Raw genomic sequence first — 9,357 nt, 5'->3', positions numbered from 1 at the left:
CCTCATCCCTCCACGTGTGCCTGGGGTTTCCCCTGCCCCCTCCCACATATACAGCTTTTCAGGAGTCACCGGGTGTGAGATGCCTTTTTCTCTCCTGTGTAGTCTGCCCCGCCTTCTCAACTGGGTTCTTTTCATAAGTACTTAAGCGTCTTTAAACAACCCTCCCTCAGCAGCTGCCAGGGAGCCCGGTAACCAGCACCTGTCCTTCCCCTCCCCTCACGTCCTGAGGGGTTGGTACCTCCCTGTGCCCTTCCTCCCTCCGTCCCATCCTCCTTCCCTCGGCCAAGGATGAGTCTGTCCTGCCGACCCTGCAAGCTCCCACCAAGGTCTTAAGTGACTTCCCGGGTGATACATGCAGTGGACACCGGGCGCACTGGAGCAGAACCAGAGGAGGGCAGAGAGGATCCCGAGTTTGGTGTTGATCCTGTTGAGGCTGAGTGTCTCAGAGGCATCCTAGAGGAGATGCTGGGTGGACACTGAGCCATGAGGGCTGGAGCGAGGGAGGAGGTGTGGGCCGGCAGCGCACCCGGGAGAAGACAGGTGTGTGACCATGTGCGTGTAACCGATGCCACAGCTGAGATGGGGGGAGGTGTACAGCGGTTCTCAAACTTGAGGGAACCTCAGACGCACGGGAAGGGCGTGCAAAATGCAGTTCTCAATACAGCAAACCCTGCGTAGCTTCGGTGGGAGGGAGCGTTTGCGTTCCCACCAGGTCCCCAGGCGGCGCTGAAGCTGCTGGTCGGGTACCATGCTGGGCCGCCCGGGTACCGAGCTCTGCGGTCCGGGTATCACGCGGAGCTGCGCAGGTACCCGTGGGCGGCTGGCGACGCAGAACCGCGGGACCACATCTCCCAGGCTGCCCCGCGCGGCGCGCGCGCGCGCCCCCTGCAGGCGCCTCGGGGCGGCGCTCGGCGTCCGGAGCCCCTCGGGGAGTCCGCGAGGGAGCGCGGGAGCCGCGGCGGCTGCGGGCTGCGGGCTGCGGAGCCGAGCGGGCCGGTGAGTAGGGGCCGCGCCAGCTGCGGGGTTCTCGCGCCTCGGCCGTGTCGTCTTTGCAGGGTGCGGGTCCAGGTCCGGGGTGCGGATCCAGGTTCCGGACGCGGGGTCCGGGTGCGGGGCGCCGGGCTGCCCCTCACAGGGGCGGCGTCCTGCCCGCCCAGTCCGGGCGGCGGGACCCGTGTCGCAGGTGGCGCGGCAGGTGGCCGGCCTCCCTCCCGGGCCGAGGTTGTCCGTCGCGCAAGACGGCGGCCGGTGCTGCGGCCCCGGGCCCGGACCTGCGGACCCCTGGCCAGGTCCCGGCGGCCCCGCTGGAGCTGTCCGGGGTGCTGCGTGGCGGGGCCCGCGTGGCCGGTGGGATCCGGGCTTTGCGGGGCCGTGGGCGCCGTTGCGCTGGGGGAGGGGGCTGCGCGGCGCACCTGGAGCCCTGGCGCCGTTTGGATGCCCGATGGCCCGGGATGCGCCGCCGGTCAGGAACGCCGCGGGGACGCCTCCTCCCTGCGCATCCTGGGAGCACAGTGAGTTTTTTATGCCTTTTTTTTTTTTTTTTAAGCAAGTTGGAGCCTGCATATCTTATTTTTCTTTTGTGCGCTCTGCATTTGCCAGCAGGTAAGTTTATATAATAAGCGGTGTACGGTTAGAAAAACGCGTTCCGGGGAAGCTGCTCTCCCTTGCCCTCTATCGGCAGAATTTTTCGGGCTGCTTGACATGCTTATCCTTGAGCAACTGCGGTCGCTGCAGGCAGCAGATAAAAGTGCCATTGAGTCGTCACAACTCAGTCCTCGGGAGCGAATTTTGGTTTCAGAAGAATTTTGTTATCTAGTTTCAAACAAGCTGTCGTTTTACTTAAGATGGGGAACCGGGGGGTGGGGTAGGGGGGAGCAAAGCCTGTCAATCCTGATGCCTTCCTTTACAGAAAATAGTTTCACAGGATCAACTCTCAAAATAAGCAAGTGCAATTTGGTGCCCAAAACTAGATCTGAAGCCTCCAGATTGAGCTCTATACGTTTTAATAGGGTTCCCGTTGTTTTGTGTGTCTGTTGTCCGTAGACAGTTTTCTCTTCTGTTAAGAAACAGCAGATGCTCTAACCTTTGCACTTTCTCATCTTCGATCGGCAGTGTTTTTTTTTTGTTTGTTTGTTTGTTTTTGTCTTTGCTATTTCTTTGGGCCGCTCCCGCGGCATATGGAGGTTCCCAGGCTAGGGGTCGAATCGGAGCTGTAGCCACCAGCCTACGCCAGAGCCACAGCAACGCGGGGTCCGAGCCGCGTCTGCAACCTACACCACAGCTCACTGCAAGGCCGGATCGTTAACCCACTGAGCAAGGGCAGGGACCGAACCCGCAACCTCATGGTTCCTAGTCCGATTCGTTAACCACTGCGCCAGGACGGGAACTCCGGCAGTGTTGATTATTAAGGTTAAATAGTCTTGGACTTGCTTTTAGGGGGATGCTCCCGTGTATCCTCACTAAGTATCTTCTTTATCAGATTACGTTTCCATTTTGTTGAGCCCCTCTCCCCCAAGTGCGTTTTTAAAGGACCGTGTTGACGGGACCGTGTAGTTTTTTTCCTTAATCTTGTTAACGGAGGTGATTATACTGCTAGCTTCTCTGACTCTAAAATCCTAGGATAATTTAAAGTGCACATTTGGGTTGTTTGATAGATTCAATTAGCGAACGTTTTTTATGTAGGATTTGGGCGTCTGTGTTTATAAGTGAGCTTGGCCTCTATTTGTTCCACCCTCCTCGCATTTTGCCTGAGCTCATATTCAAGGCTATGCTGCCCTCCCTGATGAAGTGGGGAGACCTGCCATCATTTTCTATGCTCTGGAACAGAAGAATGATCTGTTCCTTGAAGTGTGGCAGAACCTGACTACAGACTGGGCTGCTGGTGGTTTTGTTTTGGTTTGGGGTGCTTTTGGAGGTATCAGTAATTAACTGTCTGTTTTTTTCCCACAATTGTTGACTTTTCTCAGGTTTTCTATCTCTTTAAAGTCAATCTCACACTTTATATATTCCTAGAAAATCATTAACATTACTGAAATTTAATATATGTTAGTGTAATGTTGTAACTAGTATTCTGTTGCAGGAAAAATCGACCTCCACATCTTTGGTGTTCTCTCTTCCTTGTTTGTACTTGTGTGTGCATGTGTGTGTGTGTGTGTGTGTGTGCCTTTTCTTTTTTGACTGGTTAGGCTTGATTAATGCTTGCTTGCTGATTTTATTTGTCTTTTCAAAGAACCATTGGATTTATTGCTTAATTCTATTGATTTTAGTTTTTCTATGGCACTTATTTCTGTTCCTTTTCTTTCTACTCAATATGAGTTTCTTTTAGTCAAGTGCCAGCCTTCTGAATGGAAAGATTCGATCATTTATGGGCTCACTCAGTCTTTCTCCTCATCAAGGCAAGGACTGCCAATTCCTGTCACCTCTCCTTTGCCCTTAGCTCTGTTTTATACTCTAACCCTTCAAATTCGATCTTATTGCTGTGGCTGTTATTATTATCATTTTCTAGGTCAATATTTATTAGATTTTTTCTACCCACTTACATTGTCTCTTTAAACATTTGTTATTTTTTAACTCAATTAATTTTACTGCATTTATAGTTGTACAATGACCATCACAACCCAATTTTACAGCATGTCCATCCCACGCCCCCAGCCCATCCTCCAACCCCAACCCGTCTCCTTTGGAAACCACAGGTTTTGCAAAGTCTGTGACTCAGGATCTGTTCTGCAAAGAAGTTCATTGTGTCCTTTTTTCAGATTCCACATGGAAGTGAGAGCACATGATGTTGGTGTCTCCCTGTCTGACCGACTTCACTTCGCATGATCATTTCTAGGTCCATCCATGTGGCTGCAAATGCCAGTATTTCGTTCCTTTTAATGGCTGAGTAATATTCCATTGTGTCTGTGTATCACATCTTCTTGATCCACCCCTCTGTCGGTGGGTATTCAGGTAGTTTCCATGTCTTGGCTGTTGTATATAGTGTTGCAGTGAACATTGGAGTGCATGGATCTTTTCGAGTCATGGTTTTCTCTGGATAGATGCCCAGGCGTGGGACTGCTGGATCAAATGCTAATTTTATTTTTTTTTTTCTGAGGAGTCTCCCTACTGTTTTCCACAGGGGCTGCACCAATTTACATTCCCACCAACAGCATAGTCGGGCCCCCCATTGGCATCGTCTTAATTCTTCTTTCCTGGTTCCAGATGCTCCTTACTTTCCTCCTCCCTGAAGTCCATTCTTTAGAAGTTCTGTTACTGTTCGTACGTTTTCTGTTCCTGTAATATCTGGACATGCCTTTATTTTGCCCACATTCTTGAATTTAGGTCCACCAGGTTTCTCTAATCCATTGATTCCAAAGTTATTTATCTATTTTTTCCCAACATTTTAAAAAGATGTTTTGTAGCTGGAAGGTTTTGGACTTCAATTCTGTCCTCTTGCTTGGAGATGAAGGTGAAAAACAGAAATTAATTTGTAGTCTAATGAAATGTCAAGTTGAATGATTTTTTTCCTTGTGCAAAGTTAAATATTTGTCTCAAATTTATTAGTCATAGTTTATATTTTCTGTACCCTTAACGTATTTTTTCTGTTTGACCTATTGATTCTGAGAGTTAAAGCCTTCCACTGTGATTCCTTGAGGGTTTTTTTTTTATTAGTTTTTGCAATATTGTATATATTTATAGGGCACCCATAGGCAACGTGTGTGCATATATATATGTTTGCATTGCACTTTTTTTTTTTTGTCTTTTTGCCATTTCTTGGGCCGCTCCCGCGGCAAGTGGAGGTTCCCAGGCTAGGGGTCGAATCAGAGCTGTAGCCACCAGCCTACGCCAGAGCCACAGCAACGCAGGATCCGAGCCGCGTCTGCAACCTACACCACAGCTCATGGCAACGCCGGATCGTTAACCCACTGAGCAAGGGCAGGGACCGAACCCACAACCTCATGGTCCCTAGTCGGATTTGTTAACCACTGTGCCACGACGGGAACTCCTGCATTGTACTTTTGAAGCTTTGTTTTTAGATGCTTAAGGTTCGTAATTCTTCTATCTTTGGTGAATTGTACCTTCTGGAAATAAAGTAGTCATCTTATTTTTTGTTCGTTTTTAATTCTGTTTTATCTGACATTAATATTGCCACAGCTGCTTTATTTCTGGTAGCTTTTATCGGGCATATCTTTTCCTTTATTTTCAATTTTCTGTGCTTTGTTTTAGGTGGTACTGCTTGTGATGCGCTCATGTCGAGATTTTGTGTTATTACTGTTTGTCTTTTTTGAAAAGTGGTGGTGGAATGCATATATCATAAAACGTACGATCTTAATCATTCTTAAGTGTACAGTTCACGAGTATTAAGTATGTTCACGTTGTTGTGTAACCAGTCTCTGGAACTTCTGCATCTGCAAACCAGAAACTCTGTCCCCATTAAGCAGCGAATACACCCCCCCCCCCACCAGCTCCCGGATCAGCAGTGGTGCTTCCTGTCTCCATGAAACTGCCTGTTCTCGGGACCCCATAGAAGTGCCTCATGCAGTGTTTGTGCTTCTGTGACTGGCTTATTTCGCTCAGCAAACCGTCCTCTGGGTCAGTCCACGTTGTGAGGAGCCTCAGAAGGCTCTTCCTTTTTAAGGCTGGTTACTATGCCATTTTGTGGGTCGACCACATGGCATCATTTTTATCTTTTTTTTTTTTGGCTGTGCCCCAGCATGTGAAAGTTCCCAGGCCAGGGACTGAACCTGCTCCTCAGCAGGGACAACACTGGATCCTTAACCCACTGAGCCACAAGGGAACTCCACTTTGTATCATTTTATCTCTCAGTTGCTTCCACATTGAAGCTGTTCTTCTTCTTCTTTTTTTTTGTTTTGTTTTGTTTGTTTGTTTGGTTTTTGCTTTTTAGGGCCACACCCGTGGCATATGGAGGTTCCCAGGCTAGGGGTCTAAACGGAGCTACAGCTGCCAGCCTACATCACAGCCACAGCAACTCAGCAACTCCAGATCCAAACGGCATCTGTGACCTACACAGCAGCTCATAGCCACGCCGGATCCTTAACCCCCTGAGCGCGGCCAGGGAACAAACCCGCAACCTCATGGGTCCTTGTCGGGTTTGTTAACCGCTGAGCCACGAAGGGAGCGCCCCACGTTGGAGCTATTCTGAATAATGCTGCTACGAATATGCCTTCCCAGATTCTGCCTTTAAGGCTTTTGGGTAATTACCCAGGAGTGGAATTTCTAGATCGTATGGTTGTTTTGTTTGTGATTTTTTGAGGTACTGCCATAGTGTTCCCCCAGCAGCTGTACCGTTTTCCATTCCCCCGGTAGTCTACAGGGATTCCCGTTCCTCCTTGTCCTTTCCAACACTTGCTGTTTTCTCTTTGTTTGTTTGTTTGTTTTTGTCTTTTGTCTTTTTGTCTTTTGTTGTTGTTGTTGTTGCTATTTCTTGGGCCACTCCCGCGGCATATGGAGGTTCCCAGGCTAGGGGTTGAATCGGAGCCGTAGCCACCGGCCTACGCCAGAGCCACAGCAACGCAGGATCCGAGCCAAGTCTGCAACCTACACCACAGCTCACGGCAACGCCGGATCATTAACCCACTGAGCAAGGGCAGGGACCGAACCCGCAACCTCATGGTTCCTAGTCGGATTCGTTAACCACTGCGCCACGACGGGAACTCCTGCTTGTTTTTTTAATAGTAAGCATCCTAATGGGTATGAAATCCGGATCTTTCAACAGGTGCCTTTAACCCAGGTGTGCTTGACTCACGATGTCTATTGCCGCTGTCTTGTTTTATGTTGTCTATTTCTTGTGCTTACTTCCTGCGAGGCTCCATCCCTTTCCTACTTTTTGTTGGATCAGCTGAGGTTTCCTTGTTCCACTTTCTCGCTCTCAAAACATGGAAGTTATAGATATTATTCCCGCTCTGCTTGGGGTAGCAACCCTTCAATTCGGCGGCAATTTTCTATCGTGGTGTAGCATCGTCTGATGGCTTGATGAATTTTGACCAACTGTCTGCACATGCAGCCAGCCCGCAGAACAAGAAACCCCCTTTCCAGCACTCCAGAATCTGACCTTGAGCAGCTCACCCCCAAGGGTGACTGCCGCTGCCGTCTCTGAGACTAGTTTTGACCATTTCTCTACTTTGTGGCAGTAGAATCGTACAGCACGTACTCTTTGATTTAGCTGCTTTCCACCAGCATTGCATTTGTGTGACTTGTGCCTGTTCTTTTTTTTTTTCCATTTTTTTAAGTTTTATTGAGGTCTGCTTGATGTACAAAGTGGTGATAATTTCTTCTGTGCAACAGAGGGATTCAGTTACCCCCGCACACACATCCACTCTCGTTCAGATTCTTTTCCCACATACATGATCGCAGAATATTGGGTAGAGTTCTCTGTGCTCTGCAGCAGTCCCCGCTGGCCGGTCATTCCCTAGGCCTCCGTGTGCACGTGCTGATCCCAACCCCTGTCCATCCCTCCCCCGCCAACCTGATTAGCACCTGTTCTTGAGTGTGGCTGTGGTTTGCCCACTCCCCTTGCAGTAGAAATTCCATTGTTTGTATGTATCACCCTGACCAGATTTGGGTGGTTTGCAGTTTGGGGCCATCGTGAATGGCGCTGCTGGGAACACCTGGCAGGTGCCTTTGCTGAATGGATGTGTGCAGCTCTGTGGAGCATGAGTCTAAGAGGGAATGGCTTGGTCATGGGTGTGCATATGTTTCGTTTTAGTAGATTCTGCCAGTTTTCAGCAGTAACTGCAGTCATGTACGTGCCCGAGAAGCATGTGCGGTTGCTGTTACATCCTTGTCCACTCTTGGTAATTGTTCTCTTCTTTATTTTACTCATTCTGTGTGGGAATCACGTCGTCGTTTTAATTTGGATTTCCCTGATAGGTGAAACCGAGCTCTTTTGTTATCCTATAAGTTTTCACACATATCTAAACCTTTTTCTCCCTTGATGTTGAAAGGTAATCTGTATATATGAGATTTGGGGTTTGTATGTTTTGTATCACCAGTTGCACGTTTCACTGATTATCTGCCCATCATTGGTTGTTTTGGCTCTTGGTTTTCTCCTCCTTTTTGGGATTCATCATTTGTTTTGATTGAACGCGTCCTCAAGTCAATTCCCCCCCAGCCCCCCGCCACCGAGAGATTCTGTAGGTGGCAAACTTTCTGAGCCCTCACAGGTCGAAGAATATTTTAAAAGTTTGCTTTTCCACATGCATACTCTTGACTGGGTATAGGATCCTAGGTTAAAGCCCTCTGAGTTTTGAAGATAATTCTCCATTATCCATCGGCATCTGATGCGGATGCTAAGTTTATGCCATCTGAGCCCAGGTCTTTGGGAGAAAGTCTGTTGATTTCTCTGAAGTGCTACAAGTCTTTCTTTTTCCCTGGGGTTCCTAGATCTCACCGCCGTTCGTCTCGGGTGGGTCTCTTCTCCATCCTGCTCAGTTCTCGGTGGCCCCTTTCATTCTGTAGACTAATGCGTTTCTTTGTCACGGGGGCAGTTTTGAGTACTTCCTTGCCTGCTCTGTTCTCTTTATCTTCTGCTTCTGGAATGACTATCCAGTGGGTATTAGAATTTGCTAACTTATCTCTCCTGCTTCTTCGTTTTTCTCTCAAATGTTCTGTCTCTTTATCTTTGTGGACCCTATTCAGAGAGAGTCCACTAATTGTGTTTAACTTTGTCCCATCAACTCTTCAGTCCATCTGTTGAGTGTTTTAAATGGTTTTTTAAAAATCATATATTCAATTTTTAAGGTTTCTACTTTTTTAAATGTAATTTTTAGAATACACAAGATATAAAAAATTGTACTCTATTAAAATCTGTGATTAGGAGTTCCCTGGTGGCCTAGTGGTTAAGGAGCCAGTGTTGTCACTGCTGTGGCAGGGGTTCAGTCCCTGGCCGGGAATTTCTACATGTCACAGGTGCAGCCAAAAAGATGAATAAATAAAGGCTGTGAGTCTCCCCCCCTCCCCACTCAGTCCTCCCTCCCCACGAGCAAGCGAGCACTGTTACTGGTTTCTTACATGTCCCTCCCGACCCTTTATGCAAATACAAGCAAATAGGAATTCGATTTCTTTTCTTTTTTGGCTGCCTGTGGCCCTGGAGTTCCAGGCCAAGGATCACATCTGAGCTGCGGTTTTGACCTACACTGCTGGATCCTTAAGCCACTTGGATCTTTGCTGTCCTGTGGATTTGGTGTCCCCTGTTCTGCGATGGTGAATGAAAACTCGGGCAACTTCCTTTTTTTGTCCTTTTTTTTGGCCACCTTGAGGCACATGGAGTTCCCGGGCCAGGGATCAGAGCCAAGCCGCAGTTGTGACCTAAGCTGAAGCTGTGGCAACACTGGATGCTCAACCCCCTGTGCCGGGCTG

The 9,357-nt window shown here is 48.6% G+C and overlaps 1 protein-coding gene across 2 annotated transcripts in view; it reads left to right on the top strand.

The window, feature by feature from the left end:
* SPECC1 (sperm antigen with calponin homology and coiled-coil domains 1) overlaps positions 926-9,357 on the top strand; it is a 238,825-nt gene continuing 230,393 nt past the window's right edge. For both annotated transcript variants that reach the window (XM_021066294.1, XM_021066299.1), the window contains exon 1: positions 926-996. The gene's annotated coding sequence lies outside the window, so the exon portion shown is untranslated. The remainder of the gene's footprint in view (positions 997-9,357) is intronic.

This window comes from Sus scrofa, chromosome 12 (assembly GCF_000003025.6).
Source record: "Sus scrofa isolate TJ Tabasco breed Duroc chromosome 12, Sscrofa11.1, whole genome shotgun sequence".
NCBI lineage: Eukaryota > Metazoa > Chordata > Mammalia > Artiodactyla > Suidae > Sus > Sus scrofa.
Note: the sequence above shows the minus strand (reverse complement) of the source record. Positions and strands in the feature narration are given on the sequence as shown.